General features: G+C 47.8%; 1 long non-coding RNA gene across 1 annotated transcript; it reads right to left on the reverse strand.

Moving 5' to 3' along the window:
* Positions 1 to 1,922: 1,922 nt before the first annotated feature.
* Positions 1,923 to 14,669, reverse strand: LOC120388793. The gene is made up of 3 exons (XR_005590653.1): positions 14,412 to 14,669; positions 13,993 to 14,024; positions 1,923 to 2,248 (listed from the first exon to the last, which is right to left on the reverse strand). It is a non-coding gene; the product is annotated as an uncharacterized LOC120388793 (long non-coding RNA).
* Between the last annotated feature and the right edge of the window lie 8,232 nt (positions 14,670 to 22,901).

The raw sequence follows: 22,901 nt of genomic DNA on the forward strand, positions 1-22,901 counted from the left end.
GGTGTCAGTGCTACGGAGCTACCCACACTGCACTCCATTCACATGGGATATCCCGACCATCGCTCAGACAGAGCCATGCATCCCACATGGCGTTCACACCGCACTCAGCATGGTCCCCACTACACCCCTCCTGCACTCAGTCACGTTAGCGGCCGTGGGGATTGTGGGTGATTGCACAGTGACCTCGTAGGCACCCTGGGGATTGTGGGAAGAGAGGCCAAACTCTCCAGACTGCCACAGTCCCCATGTGGATCATCCCATGCTCCCTAGGGGGCTATTGAGCAACTTGTCCATGGCCCAGGAACCACCTAACAGCTGCAAGCTGCTCCCACAGCAACCAAATTCCTTTGGCAAACTGCTCCCTTGGCTCCCCCTGAAATAGGCACCACCGACAGCCCCATTAATGGCTTTCACCCATTTCCCCTTGCCAGGAGTTCTCCCTGCCACAATCTTTTACCTGGACCAGACCTCCATCTGGGAGGGAGACTCCATGCTGCTCCAGTGCTCCATGTTCTCCTGGACCCCAGCCACCCACATCATCTTCTGTAAGGACGGGGAGGAGAGTTCATCCCAGAGGTGCTTGAAGAGAAGGTTACTTATGACTATGTCCATGAGGTGTCCAGAGACAGCTCTGGGAATTACTCCTGCGGGTATGAGATCAAGGACAGCGATAACCGGGTAAACAGATCCTAGCTCAACTCTGCCCAGCACCTCAGAGTCACTGGTATGGGGGATGAATGGCAGGGCAAGTACAATTGTCCATGCAATGGGAGAGAGAGAATCCAGAGTGACAGGCATGACAGGCAGAAGAAGTAGATTATTATCCTCTGTGTGCACCAGCCCTTATATGGAGACACAACACCCACTATCTGCAGCAGTGGTAGATCGGTTGGCTGTGGGAGCAGCTAGTGGGGATGGATAGCTCAGGGCTTTGCTCATTGGCCTGACTAAACCCAGCTTTGTGAGTTCAGCCCTTGAGGGGCCATTCAGGAAGCTAGGGTAAAAATCTGTTTGGGAATTGGTCCTGCTTTGAGCAGGGGGTTAGACTGGATGAACTCCTGAGGTCCCTTTTAACCCTGATATTCTATGACAGTGGTTAGAGTTACAGGCAGCATAACCAAGCACATGAATCTGGTACATTCCCTGTGCCAGGCAGTGAGACAATGTGGATGAGACTGGGGCTTGCCATAGTAGAGACCTCTGCTCTATTCCTAGCTCTGCCTCAAGTGACTTTGTGCAGCCCTTCGTTGTCCCCACAAATGGTGAATGGCAGGTGTCACCTGTACTGCAAAGAGTTACAAAGGGACCTCACTATACTGGATCACTGAGCCACAAAATGGCAGATGAAATTCAAGGTTGATAAATGCAAAGTAATGCACAGTGGAAATGTTGGCTTTTGTTTAAAAAATTAAGTTTCTAGCTCTCCTGGTTGAGACAAAAAACTGGAAAAACCTGACCCCTAAAGGCTCAAACACTAGAAGGCAAATCAAAGGATCCAAAAATCATATATATATATATTTTTTTTTAAAAAGGCATGAATTCTTAAGGCAATATTGGAATGGGGGGGCGTCTTTCATGATTTTTGTACACTTTGGGTTGGTAGTGGAATCGTTAAACAGAGCTGATGACTTGGGGACTGAGTTGTCAAGATAAAGGCCTGGTCTACACTGGGGGGGGGGGGGAATCGATCTAAGAGATGCAACTTCAGCTACAAGAATAGCGTAGCTGAAGTCAACATATCTTAGATCGACTTACCTCCGTACACATGGCATAGGATCAATGGCAGCAGCTCCCCCGTCAACTCCGTTTCCGCCTCTCACTCTGGTAGAGTTCCGGAGTCGACGGGAAGTGCATTTGGGGATTGATTTATCGCAATCCGGCGGAAAGTGTGGACATACCCAAAGAGTCAGAGGATACTAATAGAGAGTTTGGGTATTTTTTCCCAATTTTATTCAGAAGAAACATTTTTTTCCAAAAGGCAAACATGCTCCATGTGTCCTGAGAATATTCCAGTGTCCTACCACACTTCGGGTCACTGTGCATGGTCCAGTTGTGGCTCCAGAGAAAGTCTCCCATGTCGTTGCTGCACAGCCTGGGCTACAGTTGCCTCTGATTTTGGGGGGGTTCTGTGATGAGGCTGTGCATGGACGAGTTCTGCATTACAGCAATTGGAACATTAATGACATGTATCCCGCTGCAGTGTCATGCTCATGTATATCGACGTCTCTTCGGTCTGGGGTGGTGGATGCTTTAAGATAAAATCACAGTAATGTTACTTTTCTGCTAAGCCAGAAAATGTCCATCTGACAGCACTGCTGAACATACATCAAGAGCAATTCTAATCGGCATCTAGGCTGGTAAAAACCAACAGCGCCACTTCCTACATAACCTCCCCCCCTCCACAGTCTTGGTCTGGCCCTTTTCTGCCCCACCCAGTTACAAGTTATGACACCCTCTTCTCACAGATGTATGCCAATCTTAGCCCATAGAAATTCAAGGGTAAACCTATAAACAATTGTCATTGTTAAATACTAATTACTGCCTTTTTGCTTTAAATCTCCAGAAATTTACCTGTTGGTCAACCGGGAGAGCTGCTACCTCATTCCCCTGGACCCCAAAATTAGGATTTAACTGATACACTTTAACAGAAATAGTTTAAGGTAATTACCTGTGTGTTAGCAATATGTTAATTTGAACTAATGATGGAGCCATTATGTAATCTTTTAGACCATTGGTTTATTGTGCTTATCTTGTCTTGCTGTAGAACCTGTCCAGGGACTTGGGAAATCCCATCCCTGTAATCTGCCTCCCCCAAAAGAGTAAAACAATATTGTTTTTGTCTTTCAGAAAATTAAAAATAATAATAAGCATTTAAAGGTATTTACAAAAACCAATGTTACAGAAGGGTAAAGGTCAGAGAATGCTAGGCTGTTAGAATAAAACATCCTCAGGTAGAAAAAAAACATATTAAAAAGAATTAGCTTTGAGGCAAAAATCAAAATAGTCTCATTCACAAGCAGGCAATTCAAGAGTTAAAAAGACCACGGACAGTTAAAGAAATCCAGAAAGTGCTGTGACTCCTTAGTTACTGTAGGACATATATACCAGAGCACTCAGAGATGGTGGAACCAAACCAAAAACTTACTAGAGGGGGAAAACCTACAAATGAGTCAGTAATAGGGGGCTCAGAAGAAGAGGAGGCATTCGTAAAAGTAAAGCAAGCTCTATCCACTGCCCCCAGCCTGGGCTTACCCAATATGGGAAAGCAGTTCCGCCTGTACTGTAATCACAGTATAGGGTGACCAGATATCCCGATTTTATAGGGACAGTCCCAATATTTGGGGCTTTTTTTTATATGGTCTCCCCACCCCTGTCCCAATTTTTCACACTTGCTATCTGATCACCCTATCACAGTAAGACCAATATGCTGCAGTGCTGACACATCTCAGACAGCGCCTGGTGGCATACCTGTCTACCTTAAGGTCCCCTGTATCACAAGGGCTACCAGAGAGCATGGCTGCTTTGGATTGTGCAACCTGGGCTGTAAAAGCCAGTAAGCCATATACCCTCACGGGCATGCTGGTATTGCACACCCCACACACGCTCATTGACCTCCTTAATACTGGGCGGCTAAAATCCATAACAGATGCCTGCAGGCAGGGGCGGCTCTAGGATTTGCGCTGCCCCAAGCAGGACGGCACGCTGCGGGGGGCGCTCTGGTGGTCGCCGGTCCCGCGGCTCCAGTGGACCTCCCGCAGACGTGCCTGCGGAGGGTCCGCTGGTCCCGCAGCTCCGATGGACCTCCTGCAGGCACGTCCACTGAAGCCGCGGGACCAGCGGACCCTCCGCAGGCACGTCTGCGGGAGGTCCACTGGAGCCGTCTGCCACCCTCCCGCGGGATGCCGCCCCAAGCGCACGCTTGGCGCGCTGGGGTCTGGAGCCGTCCCTGCCTGCAGGAGTCAGTGGGAGTAAACACTGTGCTTGCAAAACCCTAATTTCTCCACAGTGAGGGACAAAAAACTAAATGTGGATAAATACCTGAACATAAATAGAAAAGTACATGAATGTCTCATAGATAGGGGAGAGAAAGTGTTGAGAAGAGTTAAAAAAAAAAGGCATTAAAAATCCAGACATAATTTTGTATGTAAATAGGTCAAGGAAGTATCAAAATAAAGTGCCATATACAGAATGAGCAGCAGTAGTTAGTAATGGAACAGTAATAGTGTCAGGCCAGCTGGATGGTTCAAAGTCAGCTCAAAAAGCAGAGCTGGCAGCCCTCACTGACGCTCTAAGAGTTGGGGAGAGTGAAAGGCTCACAGTGTACACAGACAGCAGGTACGTGAGCAATGTGTGACTACATGGACGTGTGGTCACGCAGGGGTTTTATAACAACCAGCAAACCCATTAATAATATGGATGCGGTTAAAAGACTAACAGAAGCTGTCAAACTACGATCAGAACTGGCAGTAGTCATCATACAATCGCAAGCGAGGAACAGAAGGGAAACTACTGGGCAGAATAACGGGCTAAAGAGGCTGCACAGGCAAACCCAGTCAGGCTTTGTGGAACTGCAGGGGCTGAGGAGGAGGTGAATTTAAATGGGCTCTATGCAACCATAAGCCTGAAAAAGAAAAAGGAATTAGAAGGACCAGGCTGTGTATATAAAAATCAATTTAATATGGGCTGTGGGGGAGGAGCTGGTAGCCCCTGAGTGCATACGGGCTCTGCTGCTCCATGCCATTCACTCCCCATCTCCCCTGGGATGGAGGCAAATAAAAGCTGCCCTAAAGCACTGGTGGTGGCCAGCTATGAAAAAAAATGCCAATTTCTTAAAAATGTGTAACGTGCACAAGTGAATGTGAGTAGGAGGAAGAACGTACCCCTGAACCATCAGCCACGGCCAGAGGGACCACGGCAGAATCTGCAAAGTGATTTTACTGTGTCCTTGCCACAAAGCAGGGGATATAAGTATATTCTGGTAATTATTGACACTTTCACCCAGTGGGTAGAGGCATTCCTCGCTAAAAACTATACTGCCACAACAGCGGCTCCTAACTTAGCAAAGGAAATAATACCCAGATGGGGCCTGCCACTGTCAATAGACTCGGACCAAGGAACTGACTTTATGGGGCGTGTAATGAAAGAGGCATGTCAGGCATTAGGAATAAAGCGAAGGTTCTATATACCGTACTACCCTGAAAGCTCAGGGATGGTAACAAGAATAAGAAGGACAATGAAAGCAGCCTTAACACAAGCAGTTCTGGATACAGGAGACTGATGGGCACGCATGCTGCCTGCTGTGCTTTACCAAAGCACAGGCAGCCTAAACAAGCTGACCCGGCTAACACCCTTTGAACTAACAACAGGAAGAGCAATGGGAATGCCTAGTGATGCAGTCCTGCCTGCAGAAGGGTCAGGGCCCTTCGCAGACAGGTTATAAAGCTACATTAAGGTGCTGGACAATAAATTAAAAAACCGCTATACAACCAAGTTAAAAAAAATCAAACTCAGCTGGATAATAAGAGCGGTCTAAGCAAACCTACATTTAAAGTCGGAAATCTGGCAATGTGTTGCATTTATCCGGAGGTCAATGGAATTCTGAAGCCAAGGCAGCCAGGTGGGTCCTTTTGACTATTAACACCACGTGTGCAAAGGTTGGTGGGAAAATGGGAATGTTTTGGAGGCACCAAAATCAGTTCAAACTGTTTAAACCAGCACCTGCCAATACTAACACTGTCTCCACAGGTGAACAGGAAGAAGGACCGAAGGGTGACCAGGAGGAATTCCTGCTGGGGCTCTTGTTGCCCCTGTGGTGCACGATGCAAGACACAAGTAGTGTGCCATGTGAAAGGGAGGACTGGATACTAATAGGGCCAGTCCACTGATCCTAGACAGCTTAAAGGATCTGTGAAACTCTGTATCCACTTCATTGGATATAACAAAATAACTGGGTCAAGAATTCACAAGCCTGTTAATAAATGGTATAAAAATAAAGCAATTGGAGGAAAGTTGTTGGAGAGACTGGAGCCTGGCTGGGTCCCTAAAGTGTGTCATTAATCTATGGGCAACTGCAGCACATTGTTGTATTTGGTGGCTGTGATAAGCACCTTCCATTCAGGCTAAACACAGGAACCATTAAATTCCCTTTTGTTTAGTTCCACTTGGAGCAATGGGAAACCAACCCACAAGGACAAGATCGCAGGCAAGGCTGGGAGTGGCAGGGCCATGTAGTCCAACGGGGTTCCTCATGGTCTGATAACAAATGCAGGGGCTTTTGGGCAGAGTGATGGCTGGAAAGACACTTGGAGTCAGGAGCAAATAAAGTGCCTCCTGTTGTCTGGTTACTGTTGTGCTCAAGGACATACAGGACTTTGTGGATTCTATGTAAATAAATGGGGTTGCATAAATGAACATACCTGACTCTGTCATCACTTTCTCCTCTCAACCAAACAGTGCACAAGACCTCAAATACCGGCTAACTCTTGGGTCAAAAGGGAGGTCAATATCTATAATGTTCATAATGGCTCTATGCACTTTTTATTATCATAGAGTCATAGAAAAGAATCTCAGGGTTGGAAGGGACCTCAGAAGGTCATCTAGTCCAACCCCCTGCTCAAAGCAGGACCAATATCCAACTAAATCATCCCAGACAGGGCTTTGTCAGGCCTGACCTTAAAAACCCCTACGGAAGGAGATTCCACCACCTCCCTAGGTAACCTATTCCAGTGCTTCACCACCCTCCTTGTTCTGTCATCTGCTACCACTGAGAACAGCCTAGACCCATCCTCTTTGGAACCCCCTTTCATGTAGTTGAAAGCAGCTATCAAATCCCCCTTCATTCATCTCTTCTGCAGACTAAACAATCCCAGTTCCCTCAGCCTCTCCTCATAAGTCATGTGCTCCAGCCCCCTAATCATTTTTGTTGCCCTCCGCTGGACTATTTCCAATTTTCCCACATCCTTGTCATAGTGTGGGGCTCTAAACTGGACACAGTACTCCAGATGAGGCCTCACCAATGTCGAATAGAGGAATGATCACATCCCTCGATCTGCTGGCAATGCCCCTACTTATACAGCCCCAAATGACATTAGCCTTCTTGGCAGTTATGGCAAACTGTCGACTCATATCCAGCTTCTCGTCCACTGGAACCTCTAGGTCCTTTTCTGCAGAACTGCTTCCTAGCCTTTCAGTCCCTAGTCTGTAGCAGTGCACGGGATTCTTCCATCCTAAGGGCAGGACTCTGCACTTGTCCTTGTTGAACCTCATCAGGTTTCTTTTGGCCCAATCCTCTAATTTGTCTAGGTTCCTCTGTATCCTATCCCTACCCTACAGCGTATCTACCACTCCTTCCAGTTTAGTGTAATCTTCAAACTTGCTGAGGTGCCGTCAATGCCATCCTCCAGATCATTAATGAAGATATTGAACAAAATCGGCCCCAGGACCAACCCTTGGGGCACTCTGTGATACCAGAGGCCAACTAGACATGAAGCTTTTGATCACTACCAAGTTGAGCCCGATGATCTAGTCAGCTTTCTATCCACCTTATAGTCCCTTCATCCAGTCCATACTTCTTTAACTTGCCGGCAAAAATACTGTGGGAGACCGTCTCAAAAGCTTTGCTAAAGTCAAGGGTAACACATCCACTGCTTTCCTCTCATCCACAGAGCCAGTTATCTCTTCATAGAGGGCAATTAGGTTAGTCAGGCATGATTTGCCCTTGGTGAATCCATGCTGACTGTTCCTGATCACTTTCCTCTCCTCTAAGTGCTTCAGAATTGATTCCTTGAGGACCTTCTCCATGATTTTTCCAGGGACTGAGATGAGGCTGATTGGCCTGTAGTTCCCCGGATCCTCCTTCTCCCCTTTTTCCAGTCATCCAGGACCTGGATTGCCATGAGTTTTCAGAGATAATGGCCAATGGCTCTGCAATCACATCTGCCAACTTCTTTAGCACCCTCGGATGCAGTGCACCCAGCCCCATGGACTTGTGCTCGTCCAGTTCTTCTAAATAGTCCCGAACCACTTCTTTCTCCACAGAGGGCTGGTCACCTTCTCCCCATACTGTGCTGCCCAGTGTAGCAGTCTGGGAGCTGACCTTGTTCGTGAAGACGGGCAAAAAAATCATTGAGTACATTAGCTTTTTCTAATTCCTCTGTCACTAGGTTGCCTCCCTCATTCAGTAAGGGGCCCACACTTTCCTTGGCTTTCTTCTTGTTGCTAACATACCTGAAGAAACCCTTCTTGTTACTCTTAACATCTCTTGCTAGCTGCAACTCCAACTGTGATTTGGCCTTCCTGATTTCACTCCTGCATGCCTGAGCAATATTTTTATACTCCTCCCTGGTCATTTGGCCAATCTTCCACTTCTTGTAAGCTTCTTTTTTGCGTTTAAAATCAGCAAGGTTTTCACTGTTAAGCCAAGCTGGTCACCTGCCATATTTACTATTCTTTCTACACATTGGGATGGTTTGTTCCTGCAACCTCAATAAGGATTCTTTAAATTAAAATACTGCCAGGTCTCCTTTCCCCCTCATGTTATTCTACCAGGGGATCCTGCCCATCCATTCCCTGAAGAAGTCAAAGTCTGCATTTCTGAAATCCAGAGTCTTTATTCTGCTGCTTTCCTGTCTTCCTTGCATCAGGATCCTGAACTCAATCATCTTATGGTCACTGCCTCCCAGGTTCCCATCCACTTTTGCTGCCCCTACTAATTCTTTCCTTTTTGTGAGCAGCAGGTCTAGAAAAGCTCTGCCCCTAGTTGGTTCCTCCAGCACTTGCACCAGGAAATTGTCCCCTACACTTTCCAGAAACTTTCTGGATTGTCTGTGCACCTCTGTATTGCTCTCCCAGCAGATATCAGGGTTATTGAAGTCTCCCATGAGAACCCAGGCCTGTGATCTAATAACTTCTGTTTGTTGTCGGAAGAAAGCCTTGTCCACCTCAGCGCCCTGGTCTGGTGGTCTATAGCAGACTCCCATCACAGCATCACCCGTGTTGTTCACACTTCTAAACTTAATTCAGAGACTCTCAGGTTTTTCTGCAGTTTCATATCAGAGCTCTGAGCAGTCGTACTCCTCTCTTACATTCAGTACAACTTCCCCACCTTTTCTGCCCTGCCTGTCCTTCTTGAACAGTTTATATCCATCCGTGACAGTACTCCAGCCATGTGAGTTATCCCACAAGTCTCTGTTATTCCAATCACATCATAGTTCCTTGACTGTGCCAGGACTTCCAGTTCTCCCTGCTTGTTTCCCAGGCTTCTTGCATTTGTGTATAGCCAGTTAAGATAACTAGCTGATCATCCCGCTTTCTCAGTATGAGACAGGAGTCCTCCCCTCTTGCACTCTCCTGCTCATGCTTCCTCCTGCTATCCCACTTCCCCACTTACCTCAGGGTTTTGGTCTCCTTCCCCACTGAACCTACTCTAAAGCCCTCCTCACTAGGTTAGCCAGACTGCTTGCAGGATGCTCTTCCCTCTCTTTGTTAGGTGGAACCCGTCTCTGCCAAGCACTCCTCCTTCTCAGAACACCATCCCTTGGTCGAGGAATCCAAAGCCTTCTCTCCGACACCACCTGTGTAGCCATTCATTGACTTCCACGATTTGACGGTCTCTACCGGGCCTTTTCCTTCCACAGGAGGATGTACGAGAACACCACTTGCACCTCAAACTCCTTTATCCTTCTTCCTAGAGCGACGTAGTCTGAAGTGATCCACTCAAGGTCATTCTTGGCAGTATCATTGGTGTCCACATGGAGAAGCAGGACAGGGTAGAAATCCGAGCGCTTGATGAGTCTCGGCAGTCTCTCCATTACATTGTGAATCCTAGCTCCTGGCAAGCAGCAGACCTCTCGGTTTTCCGGTTGAGGCGGCAGATAGATGACTCAGTCCCCTGAAGAGGGAGTCCCCAACCACCACCACCCACCTCCTCTTGGGAGTGGTGACCATGTAACCCCCATCTCTAGGACAGAGTATCTCATGCCTTCCAATCGGTGGAGTCTCCTTCTGCTCCCTTCCCTCAGATGCCTTATCTAGTCCACTCTCCACATTAGGACCTGTTGAGAGAACATGAAAATGGTTGCTCATCTGTATCTGCATTGCTGGTACATGGATGCTCCTCTTTCTTCTTCTGCCAAATTTCTTCACGTTCCTTCTGTCCCCACTGCGCAACCTGCTCTGATTCTTCAGAATTATACTGTTATGCTGATTGGGTGGCTCCCACCAAGTGTGTCTTTTCTCTATTGGCAATCACAGCACCTTGTTGCAGCTGGTGTCTGTGATAGCCACCATCCATTCAGGTTAAATAAGGGAACTATTAAATGCCCTTTTATTTAGTTTCAGCTGAAGCAATGGGAAACCATCATCCAAGAACTAGACTGCAGGGAAGCCTGGGCATGGCAGGGCCATGCTGTCCAAGGGGGTTCCACAGGGTCTGATAAGAAATGCAGGGGCTGGTTGTGTGACAGAAGCAGCAGAAACACCTTAGAAACAAACAAAGAAGCAACAAAAAATCAGACACAACCAGGGAGCACTTGGAGCAGGACTCTGAGAAAAAGCTGAGAGAGAGAGAGAGCTTTTGGGTAGAGTGCTGGCTGGAAAGAGGCTTGGAGTCGGGAGCTTGTTTGGTTCCTGTTGTGTCCAAGGAAACATGACTCTGAGTCTTTGTAAATATGTGGGGTTGAATCAACCAACATATCTGACTCTGTCATCACTTTCTCCTCTCAACAGAACAACTCACAACTCCAAATATTGGCCAACTGCATAGGTCAAAAGTGGGACCAATAGGCATACTTTTGACAGGGTTCAACCAACTTCTGAATTCACATGAAATGAGTCATAAATATCTGTGTAAATAGCATCCTGTCCTAGAGTCATTTACTAAAAGCTCTAAGAGATAAATCAGTATTTGTTAGTATAAGATCAGCCAGTGTAATACTAGGAAAGTCTCTGGAACATAAGAACATAATAGGCCATACAGGGTCATACCAATGGTCCATCTAGCCCAGTATCCTGTCTCCCAACAGTGGCCAAAGCCAGATGCTTCAAAGGGAATTAATAGAACAAGGCAATCATTAAGTGATCCATCCTGTGTTTTCACTCTCAGCATCTGGCAGTCAGAGGCATAGGGATACCTAGAACAGAGGGTTGCATCCCCAAGTTAAACATCTTGGCTAATAGCCATTGTTGAACCTATCCTCCATGAACGTATCTCATTCTTCTTTTAATCCAATTATAGTTTTGCCCTTCACAACATACCCTGGCAACGAGTTCCACAGGTTGAATGTGCACTGTGTGAAGAAGTAATTTCTTTTGTTTGTTTTAAACCTGCTACCTAATAATTTAATTGGGTAGCACTGGTTCTTATGTTACGTTAACACTGCCATATTAATTTTCTCCACACCATTCATGATTTTATAGACCTCTATACCCTTGATTATCTCTTTTCCAAGATGAACAATCCCAGTCTTTTAATCTCTCCTCATACAGAAGCTGTTCCATACCCTTAATCGTTTTCATTGCTCCCTTCAGTATCCTTTTTATTTCTAATCTATCTTTTCTGAGATGTGGTGACCAGAACTGCACACAGTATTCAAGATATGGGTATGAGAGTCCATCTCTTTGAGATCCTTTAACTTGTTTGCCTGAAGCTTTCAGGAGAAAATTTCCCCAGTGATGAGATGTGACAATGAAACTTTGATGTCCATGGGGCTGGTTTTGTAGCTGAGAAGGTGTGTATGTAAATCAAGTTGATAACAGGATGCAAACTTCAACCTTAACTCCAGGAAATCAGCGATCCCTCCCTGATAGCAATGCAGAGCTCTTCTCTTTGTGACATTGCTTTAGATGCTCAATAAAATGTTACATTTTAAAAATAATAATAAAAGGACAGAACTTCAGTCACTCAAATTCCCTCCATAAGAGAACGAGGAATAAAAATCCAAGGTTGTTGTTCATTGCCAATGTAAGCAGGTCTGAATGAACTCTTCCCTCACAGCTAGTAATGAGCTGGGGAGGGGAAAAGGCTTCAGGATCACACTGTGTTTACATGAACACACCCACTTGCCCAAGGTATGAGCAGATAGAACTGTATTGTCAAGGTGACCAACTTTGACTGGTGTTGGGTTACAAATCACTTTAGTACTGAATACAGGGGTGATGAAATGTTCTTATCCTTATTGTATGATGGAAGCAGAGCCTGCCCTGTCTGATGGAATCACCCTCAACTGAACTGAACTCGATAAGCAGGGGGTTGGATGCCAAATGCCAGTGAGAAGCAAGAGAAGGTGTGAGTAGGTGGGTGGGAGGGACTCTGCTTAAGAGTCCTAGGCATGGTTTGACAGAACCCTTCCTAGTGTTCAAAAATGGAGCTAATCAAGGCTCCATTAAGAGTCTGTTTGTTTTGTTCAGTGATCCTTAGAGCTGAAATCATCTGTTGTGGGACAGCTTTCCTGCCCAGCCTGCTTCAGCAGTGAGGTTCCTTTACTAAGAGCTGACAATCATCACTGAGAGCTGGGTAGAGGGTCAAGAGACAGACCTGTAGAGATCACAGTAGAGAAGCAGGTGGCAGCAGCAGGTGATGATGTACATTGGTGGAGCTGTGAGCTGGCAGGCAGTGGAGTCAGGCAGCTGTGGAGCAGTGAGTGGCCGACACTCTGGCTGGCAGAGCAGCAACAGAGCACGTGCCCCGATGATGGAGCGAGCAACCTGCTTTCCCCCCACCTCCTATGGTGGGAGGTGAATTCACACCAATGCATCTCTGAATTCTGTTTCTTCACTGACCAAAGACAATCACTGTGAGTCAGGTGTGGTGAAGGGAGGGGCACGTTAAAGGAACTTTTCATTGTTGGACTCAAGAACCTGAGGCAAAAGACACAGCCCAATGTACCCTGGGACAGGTGTTTTGCTCATGGTTTTATGTTTATGAATCCTGCTTGCAGCATTTTCCCAAGCTAATGCCGGGTTACTTTCCCTCTTTTCATTAAAAGTTTCTTTTCTACACTCAAGACTCTGTGCTTGGGACAGGAGAGGTTTGCCTCAAGAGGCACACAGGGTGGTGTGTAATTTTACCAGGTTCCTGGGTGGGGCTCGAGCTGGTTCTGTGTTGCATTGTTGAAAAGGAACCTCTAGATATTGAGCCTGGCCCTGGTTGCTGCTGACTCCATCTGTCAGAAGGGTTACACCAATACTAGATGGAGTACTGATAAATAATTATCGTAAGGAAGCACATGGAGGAAGGAAGCTCTGTGTTAGCAGCTTTCCCTGCCACTAACATGGTACCCAGGGTGTGTGCACCACTGTACAGCCGCTGCTAGCAGTGTGAGCCTGTGCACACCCCACTGACACCTACATCACATGGAGTCCCATAGGGAAAAATCCTGCCCCCACTGGAGTCAATGGGAAACTCCCAGGATGTCACCCCTTTCCTGTCTTCCTTCCCCTTTGGGAGACCCAGGAGGGAGGGTTACCAGCAACTGGTGCTGGGACTTCATTAATAGGATCAGTCCACTAGAGCCGATTCCCACTTGGGTAACATTCCAGAGGAGGTTTTCAAACCCGCCTGGGAATTTGACTGTCCAGTTCCCAGGAGTTTTAATGGGAACTTTGAAACCTTGAACATCTCCGCCTTGGTTGTTTGTCTGACTGGGGAATGCCCATCTGTAGCTGGATAGATTTTGAGACCATCGATTCTCCCCTGTTGCTATGGTGTGGAGTTTGGGAAGGATGTTTTCTTCTTGCCTGGATGCCTGTTTGTGTGTTTGGGGGCAGCAGGGCCTGACTGCCCAGGCTAACAGCACTTATGGGAGCCAGCTACCTGCTCCTGGGTGGAGATCTGGGTCAGCAGCAGTGAGATCAGGGTAACAGACACAACCTGAATCCTGGGAATCCTGAGTAAATCCATGTTTCAAGCCCAGGGGTCACTGCCGAGCTGGAACAGGCAAACAAATCGCTCTTTTCTATCACTTCACTTTGTTGTTAATAAAAGCTGTGACTCACCTTGGAGCTTCCCACCCAATCCACCGAGGCACCTGGGGAGAGAATGACAGTTACACATTGTCACATGGCAGTAAATGCCCTTAAGGGAAGGCACCTCGCTGGGCACAAATTATAACCACGCGGTTCCCACCTCTCCCCCAGCCAGGGCAGGACTCCCCAATGGGCAGCACTGAGCACAATGAAACCTCATCCTGATCCGGGTCGCTAGGGGGTAGCGGAGAGGAAGGATTTAATATGGCTGATGAAGATGTTCAGTGGAAACTGTTTGTCTGGGTTTTCAACAGAGCTTTTTTGTCACAAACAGAATCAGCTTTTGTCAGAAAATTCCAATATAGTCTCAAAAAAACCCAAATGCCCCAAAACTGAAATATTTTGACCAATCCCAGAAACCCCTGAAATATTGTGATTAAAAATACCACCATGGTGCTGCGTGGGGGCAGGGGCAGCATACAGAGTCAAGTGCCCCCAAGATTGGCCTGTCCACATTCTTCTCTCGCTGTGCCTGCCCCCTGGCGTGCTCACCCCTGTCCCCGGCAGCTGGGCCCAGGCGGGGAGTGGAAGGGGCAGGACCAAACACTTCTCATGCTGGCAGCTCCAGGTCACTGCTCTGTGCGGCGTGATGGCTGCCTGCAAGAGCCTGGCTGGGGAGGTGGTGGCAGCGCCCCTCCACCCTCCTGTTGTGTATTTGGTTGTCATGGTAATAGAATCTTGTGTTGCTATGGAAACTGAGTTAGATTATTAGGGGATAGCCCATCCAGTTTGGCTGGCTGTTGGTTAGTTCTGTGCGTAGCAATTAATGGCTGCTCCAAGGTTTACAGTTCTCTGTGTCTCCAGTGATTTCTTCCTAAAACTGCTACCTCCAAGGATATAACAACGTGGCAACGAGGATGGGATCTCTGTGCTGCCCCAGCAACAGAAGGAAGTAGAAGTTAAGGTACAAAAACAAACCTTGTCCGCTGCTGGAAGTGGGTGAGAACTGGCTTGTTTGCTCTAACTGTGCAAACTGAAACTGAAATCATGGCTACCCTTACAGGGCCACTGGAACCTTTTGATGAGACTTTAGAGCAGTGGCATGTGTATACTGAGCATTTTGAGCTTTTTGTTATTGCAAATGACATTACAGAAGTGAAGAAGGTACTAATATTCTTAAGTGTTGTAGGGGCTAAAACCTACTCCCAGCTATGCAGCTTACTACACCTGTTAAGCCAGAGACTAAATCTTACAGTGACATTGTGGAAATCCTGGGGTCCCATTTTTCTCCAAAACCATTGGTACTTGCTGAAAGATATAGGTTCCACAAAAGAGACAAGAAAGAAGTTGAAACAGTTGTACAATTTGTAGCAACTTTGAGAAAGCTCTCAGAACACTGTGTATTGAAGGAGATGTTAAATGAGGCCCTACGTGACAGGTTAGTGTGTGGCCTGCACAGTGAAGCTATATGGAAGCGCCTATTGACAGGGCACAGCTTACTTTACAGAAGGCCATTGATATTGCAGTCTCTATGGAACTGGCTACAAAGGAGGCACAATCCATCTGTGCATCCCCTAGGGTGCATAAAGTGTCACAAGAACCTACCCACAAAACTGTGGGAAGTCAGGATTGTTACTGCTGTGGTAAGCCGGATCACCAGGCATCAGAATGCTGGTGTAAGGGCCTGATGTGTTGACACTGTGGCAAAAAGGGACACATTGCGTGTGACTGTAAACAAAAGAAAAAGAGGCCTGTGGTCTGGCTGATCAAAAAAGGAAATATGCATACCCTAGAGCAGACCCAGGATGACCAAGGAGATGCCTCCTCACAAGAAGAAGAGCCACTGCACATTTTGTCTTTGGCAGTGGGCTCACATGAATACTGGGTAACCCTGTTGTTGGACGGCAAACCTATACGCATGGACCTGGACACCGGTGCAGCTGTTTCGCTGGTCGCAGAGACTGTGTATAGAGAAAGCTACAGCATCTTCCGCTTAAGGCAACAAAAACTGTTCTGAAGACATACACGGGAGAAGATGTGCCCATGTTAGGCACTACTGTTGTTAAGGTGGAGCTCAATGGACAGGCTGCTAAATTGCCACTGTTTGTGGTGAGAGGTAATTACCCAGCCTTAATGGGTAGGTCTTGGCTTGGGAAGATTCAGCTGAAGTGGGCAGAAGTGCACCGAATGATTAAAGAAGAAACCAGTCTAACCCTTATACTAAGGAAACATGCTGCTGTTTTTGGAGAGGATCTGGAAAGTATGAAGGGAATCACTGTGACATTGAACATTAAACCTGACAGTCCACCAAAATATCTGAAAGCCAGAACTGTGCCATATGCCATCAGGCCAAAAGTTGAAGCAGACCTGGAGCGCCTGGTCACCAGTGGAGTCCTAATACCAGTTACCCATAGCCCATGGGCAACTCCTATTGTTCCAATAGGGAAGAAAGATGGCTGTCTTCAGATTTGCGGTGATTTTAAAGTCACTGTAAACCCAGTGTTATGTGCAGAGCAATACCCGCTTCCCGCATCGATGACCTCTTCGCAGGCCTGGCTGGGGTCAAAAGTTCAGTAAGATTGATCTGAGTTAAGTGTATTTACAGATGCACATTGATGAAAAGTCCCAAGAGCTGTTGACTATTGTGACTCATAAGGGGCTTTATCGATACTGTCGTCTACCCTTTGGAATAATGTCTCCTCCCGCCTTGTTCCAGAGGGCTATGGACCAGATCTTGTGTGGCTTGTCAGGAGTTCAGTGCTATCTGGATGATATCCTGGTCACTGGAAGGAATGAAGAGGATCACTTAAAGAATTTAGAGGCTACCCTACAAAGACTGGAAGAGTATGGCCTACGAGTTTGCAAAGACAAGTGTGAATTCTTCAAGCCCTATGTTGAATATTTGGGACACATCATTGATTCTGCAGGTCTTCATAAGGCCTCTGCAAAGTTAAAGCTATTGTGGAGGCTCCCCCACCTTGAAATGTAAGCCAGCTGCACTCGTTTCTAGGACTACTGAACTATTATGGAAAGTTCATCTCACAGTTAGCCACACTGCTAAAACCACTTCACGAGCTCCTTGGTCAGAACAAGGCCTGGAAGTGGACTGAAGCCTGTGATGTTGCATTTAACAAAGCTAAGGAAGCATTGCTAAATTCTGAAATTCTGACACACTTTGGGCCATCCTTACCCCTACAGTTGGCCTGTGATGTGTCCCCTTATGGAATGTGAGCAGTCGTGTCACACATTATGCCTTCGGGAGAAGAGAGACCTATTGCTTTTGCTTCACGCACTCTAAGCAAAGCAGAAACTAACTATGCCCAAATCGAACGTGAGGCATTGGGAATCATTTTTGGAAATCGGAAGTTTCATCAGTACCTGTTCGGATGGAAGTTTACTCTTCGCACAGACCCTCAACCCTTGACTTCAATTTTTGAACCTCACACGGGCATTCCTCCATTAGCCTCTAGTCGTATGCAATGGTGGGCATTGTTGCTTTTCGCACACACATATGAAATAAAATATCGGAAATCCACTCTGCACGGCAATGTGGATGTTCTCTCAAGGCTGCCTTTGCCAGTCAACCGTCGAGATATTGCCCAGAAGGAAATCTTTTACTTTGAACAGGTAATACACCCATCACCGCTATTCAGGTAAAGAAGGCAACTCGAGTTGACCCAATTTGTCCCAGGTTATGGACCTGGTGATGCATGGAACATCTCGATGAATCTCTCTGGTCTCACCCGGCCTTGTTACCTACACCTCCAGGAGGATGGAGTTATAAATCCAATCTGGTTGGTTGTTGTGCGGGAGACGTGTCATTATTCCACCACCACTGAGGCCACAGATGTTAGAACAGCTCTATTCTGGTCACTATGGAATAGTGCGCATGAAGGAAATTGCACAAAGCTATTTTTGGTGGCTTGGATTGGACAGTGCTATTGAAGAGAAGGTAAGAGCGTGTATGTCTTTTCAGGGTGTAAGGAATGCACCCCAGTGGGCACCCCTATACCCATGGGACTGGCCTGAAAACCCATGGCAACGTATTCACGTTGACTTCGCTGGCCCCCTTGAAGGAAGCATGTTCTTGATGGTGGTAGATGCCCATTCTAAATGGCCAGAAGTCTTTATAATGCAGTCCACTACTGCAGAGCGGACTATCCAAAAACCACGAGGAATCTTTAGTTGTTTCGATCTGCCAGAACAACTTGTGAGTGACAACGGAACACAGTCCATCTCTCAAGAGTTTCAAAAGTTTATGAAGGCAAATGAGATACACCCCATCACTTCAGCACCATGTCATCCATCCACCAATGGATTAGCTGAAAGATTTGTGCAGACAATGAAACAAGCTTTGAAATCTGCAAGGAGACAATTATCCACTCAAAAGCATCTGGACACCTTCTTACTATCCTACAGAAACACACCTCATGCTACGACCAAGGCATCTCCGGCCTTTCTAATGATGGGATGACAACTGCACACTTGCTTTGATCTGCTGAAACCTTCTCAACCCCGACAGATTGTGCAACATCAGCAGCAAGATCAAGTCATCAGACGGGCACCCAGAGCAAAAGTCTGAACGTTTAGCCGGGACAGCAGGTTTTGGCTCGGAATTATACTTCTGGAGCTAAATGGGTCCCTGCCACTGTCATCACTCAAAGGGGACCTTTTCCTACACAATCCTGACTGCAGAGGATCTCACCTGGCGGTGACATGTAGATCAGCTTTTGCCAGGTCATACCAGTCCTCAGGACACATCTTCAGTTAAGTTGCCTGACTTCACCACCTCCGGCGAGACACCGTATCAAGAGTTCCTGACTTCCCCCCCATTACTGCCAGTAACACCAGAAGTCCTTTGTGATCCACCTAGAGACAGAAAGCCTCCTCGTTGGCTGGATCTTTAGCTAGGGCGAACCCATGGTTATGGGACAAAATAATCCCCGGGGTTTAACCAGGAATGGAGGCAGTCTATCCTCCTTCTCTAGTTAGTGTTTGTTTGATTTTGGGGACATTCTTATTAAGAGGAGGGATATGTTGTGTATTTGGTTGTTGTGGTAATAGAATCTTGTGTTGCTATGGCAACTGAGTTAGATTATTAGGGGATAGTCCAGCCAGTTTTGGCTGGCTGTTGGTTACTTCTGTGTGTAGCAATAAATGGCTGTTTCAAGGTTTACAGCTCTCTGTGTCTCCAGTGATTTCTTCCTAAAACTGAAGAAGTGAGCTGTAGCTCACGAAAGCTCATGCTAAAATAAATGTGTTAGTCTCTAAGGTGCCACAAGTACTCCTGTTCTTTTTGTGGATTCAGACTAATACGGCTGTGACTCTGAAACCTTCCTAAAACGGTTGCCCCCAAGTATATAACACCTCCCACTCCCATGCCTGAGCCCAGCTCCCAGGGATTGTTGCCGAGTGAGCCCCTCTCCCTCCCAGCATGTTTCTGGATCACTCGGACCCTGTCCCCGGCAGCTGGGCCCAGGCGGGGGGTGGCCCACAGCCTCCCCAGCCAGGTTCTGTCAGGCAACTGCTGCATTGCAAAGAGTCAGCGACATGGAGTGGCCAGCTTGAGCCGTGCAAAATGTGACTCCCTCCTGCTTCCCTCCCGCGCCCGGCTGCCAGGAAGACCAGCCAAATGAGCCAGGAAGAAGGAGCAGTGAGAGAAAGACAGAGCCCCTACGTAACGTGCGGAAGGGACAGTGCGGCAGGCACCGGGCTGGGCACAGGGTGGGAAAGTCGCTGAGAAGAGGAGATGCGTGGGGGGGTCACTTGTCTTCCCCTTTAGATTGTGCCCCCCAGCATGGGGAGGCCTGAGATGTCTGTGCTGGTGCTGACATTCTCCTCTACAGGCAGGACTGTGTGGCTGGATTTCATCTCCCATGATGCACCACAGCCAGGGACTCCCATGATGTACTGCCTACTGTCACCGAGAGGGGAGAAAGTGGTGCATCCTGGGAAAGCCAGAGATCCCAGCTCAAAGAAGAGACCAGGATCAGGAGGCACCTGAACTGCAGCTCCCACGAAGCACCCTTACACAATTTTGAACAAAATAATTTCTTTTTTCAGGTGAAATATTTCAATTTTTGATATTTCACTGAAAAGTTGAAATTTCCCACAGAAAATTTTGAGAAAAATAAAACAAATTCATTTTTATCTAAATGTTCCACAGGAAAAAGATCCTATTTTCCAACCAGGATGAGGATTTAGTGATCCACTGTGTTAATTTATAATTAAGTGGAACAGACCCCGGCAAGTTGTGCGTGACTGTGCTTCTCAGGGGGCTTATTCTCCCTCTGGGATGTGACACTCCTCAGGGCTTCCAAACAACTTGCACATTTAGGGTTTTTTTAAACAAGAGTTTTCGTTGTTTATACTTCCAACTTCACACACTCTAAGATAAGAGTATCCCCCATGTATGTATCTCAGCCTTCAGCCTTGTGCCTCACAATACAGCAACAGGTGGGCACCAATTCCCCACCAAGACACCATCTGTTGGGACTTGTCACTGTGTTGTCTGTACTTATTCCTGTCCACATTTGCACAGGGCAGGAAGGACTGGTCTGTATTGAGCAGACCCAGCTCCTAGTGAAGGCGGTAGAACACTTTCCAATGGGAGCTTTCCCCAAGATGTGCCCTTTCCATGAAGGACGGGATGTGGAAACACTTTGGCTCAGTCCCCTAGGCCATGGCAATGCAGGACTGGGGATTACAGGCAAAGGAACCTCAGGGACTCAGATGCACGAGCCTTGGGACCTCGAGAACTTTTTCTCCTCATTCACTTTGATCACAGGCAGTTTGTTGTTGTAACTCTTGGCCAGACAGTCTGACTTGGGATCTGTCCATCCCCCACCAATTAACACATTTACTCCCAGTGCCTGCCTTTCTCCCTCATGTGCAGGTGACCCTGGTAACCCCCAGTACTCTCCAAAAGTTCTTACATTCAGTATAATCTTCAGAAGTGTTGCTGGTATCACACTGGGCTTGTTCCCTGTGGGGAGTAATAAGCACAAGGGGTATCAGTGATGCCGTGTGTTTTCTCTATGTTTTCAGAGATCCGGCTAGTACCATACATCTCCATTCAGCTCACACTCAGTTTCTTTGAATATTTTTCACCCAAATAAAACTGGATTTTTGCCCACGTCTGCTCCAGTGTGTCAGTGCTGGAAATCTGAACATTCATTGTTAAAGATCAACTGTAAAGTCTTCGCACAGTGTGGAAAGGTTCCCAAGCTCTTTACTTCTCACCCCGTCTGCTCCCACGTTCCAGGAGGGCAGGATGGGAGTGTTTGGGGGCAGAGGCTGGTCATATGGCAGGAGGAGGGAGGGAATGTTTGGGAGAGGCGGCTGCTCAGAGACGTACAGGTGGGAGGGGCGCAGGAGGAAGGCAGGGAACATACATAACTGAGCATCAGGGAGGGGCTCCCAGTACTGAGGGTCTGTGGGCCATGTCCTCTGTCCCCTGCCCCCAGTAGCTTTACTAGCAGAGTCACTGCACTGTGAACCCAGGCTGGGTCAGACACTGGCAGAGCCTGGAAACTGCCTCTAGCCTCCCCACGTGCCTTTCCCTCTCTGTGTCCAGATGGTCACCCCATGGACTCCCTGGCTGCTCCCCCCATCATGCCCATCGGGGCCGGGGCTGCATAGATTTCCTGGAGTCCCTCTCGGGGCAATGTGCAGCTGATGAATCGGCTCTGAACTCTGGGCCATGAGGCCGTCATGGGCCAGGCAGGGTTTAGAACAAGCATATGGGCCCGGTGGCCCTCAAAAGGGCTGACAGGCTGCAAAGTGGCAGAGGAGGAAAGGAGCAGGAGTCAGGAGGAGCCCTGAGTGGCAGGTTTGGCTGCAGAGCAAGGGGAGTGGCCCTTAGAAACTCTCTGGGGGGGGTCCCTGCAGGTCTCTGTGTGTGGAGGGAGAGAAGGATGCCACAGAACCCCCTCATGGGGTGGTGGGCAGACAGGGAGCCAGCAATGCTGAGCAGCTCCCTGTGGGCCCCAATGAGCTGGTCCCCTGGTCAGTGTTGCAGAAGTGACCAGCTCAGAGCCCCTTCTACAGCGCGTTGATCACATATATGATTCACTCTGAATCCCCACAGGCATCCCTGCTGTCCAGCTCTCCCCAGTGTTATGGCTGCCCCACCCCCAAAGACCTGCACTGAAATCATGGCCACTGTGAGTGAACCCTATGTGAGTGTTTTGGGGAGTCTGTGTGGACATGCGAACCTGGCACTAAATCAGCTGCAGCTGATGGAGATAACATTGGATGTTACCCACTGCAGCTGGATGGACTGGAGACCTTGGTTCCCAGCCAGGCCTGGCCACTCCCAGCCCTGCCCCAGAAGAACAGACCCAGTTCTAGGGAACTGGCTGGGTCGGTCGGTGTTGCTTTGTGGGCCATCAGCCAGTTTGACATCCCAAGTGTAAAACATGGTCACTTTCATTCTTTCACACACCTGAGGCAACTTTCACACACTCACTCTGCCCAGTGAATTTGATGGGAACACATTGCTGGCAAAGCCTTTCCTTAAACTGTCTCCCCATAACCCCAGATCCCATCCTGAGCAGGAGTTCATCCTGCCCTAGCCTTTCAAAAATTCCTCCAGAACAAACAGACTGAAACACTCCCTGCCCGCTCCATCCCCGTCGCAGGAAAGCTGAGCTCAGCCTAGATGCTGGGTGACCACCAGCCCTTCCATGAGGCAGAGAGAGAGACCCAGAAAGAAAACTAGATGGGAGAGGGAATAATCTCCTCCTACCTGTGATCTCGCGGTAGAGACGAAACTGGAAGGCAGTGACACAATGTGGTCAGATACGTTGACACATTTCCTCCTGGATAGGGAGAGAGATAGAAACTGAGTGACCTGGCCCCAATTCATCATCACATTGATGCAGAGTCCCATCCCCATGGCCCAGCCCAGCACTCTCCTCCACCAGACCCACTGACTG

Source organism: Mauremys reevesii, linkage group 22 (genome assembly GCF_016161935.1).
Source record: "Mauremys reevesii isolate NIE-2019 linkage group 22, ASM1616193v1, whole genome shotgun sequence".
Classification (NCBI taxonomy): domain Eukaryota; kingdom Metazoa; phylum Chordata; order Testudines; family Geoemydidae; genus Mauremys; species Mauremys reevesii.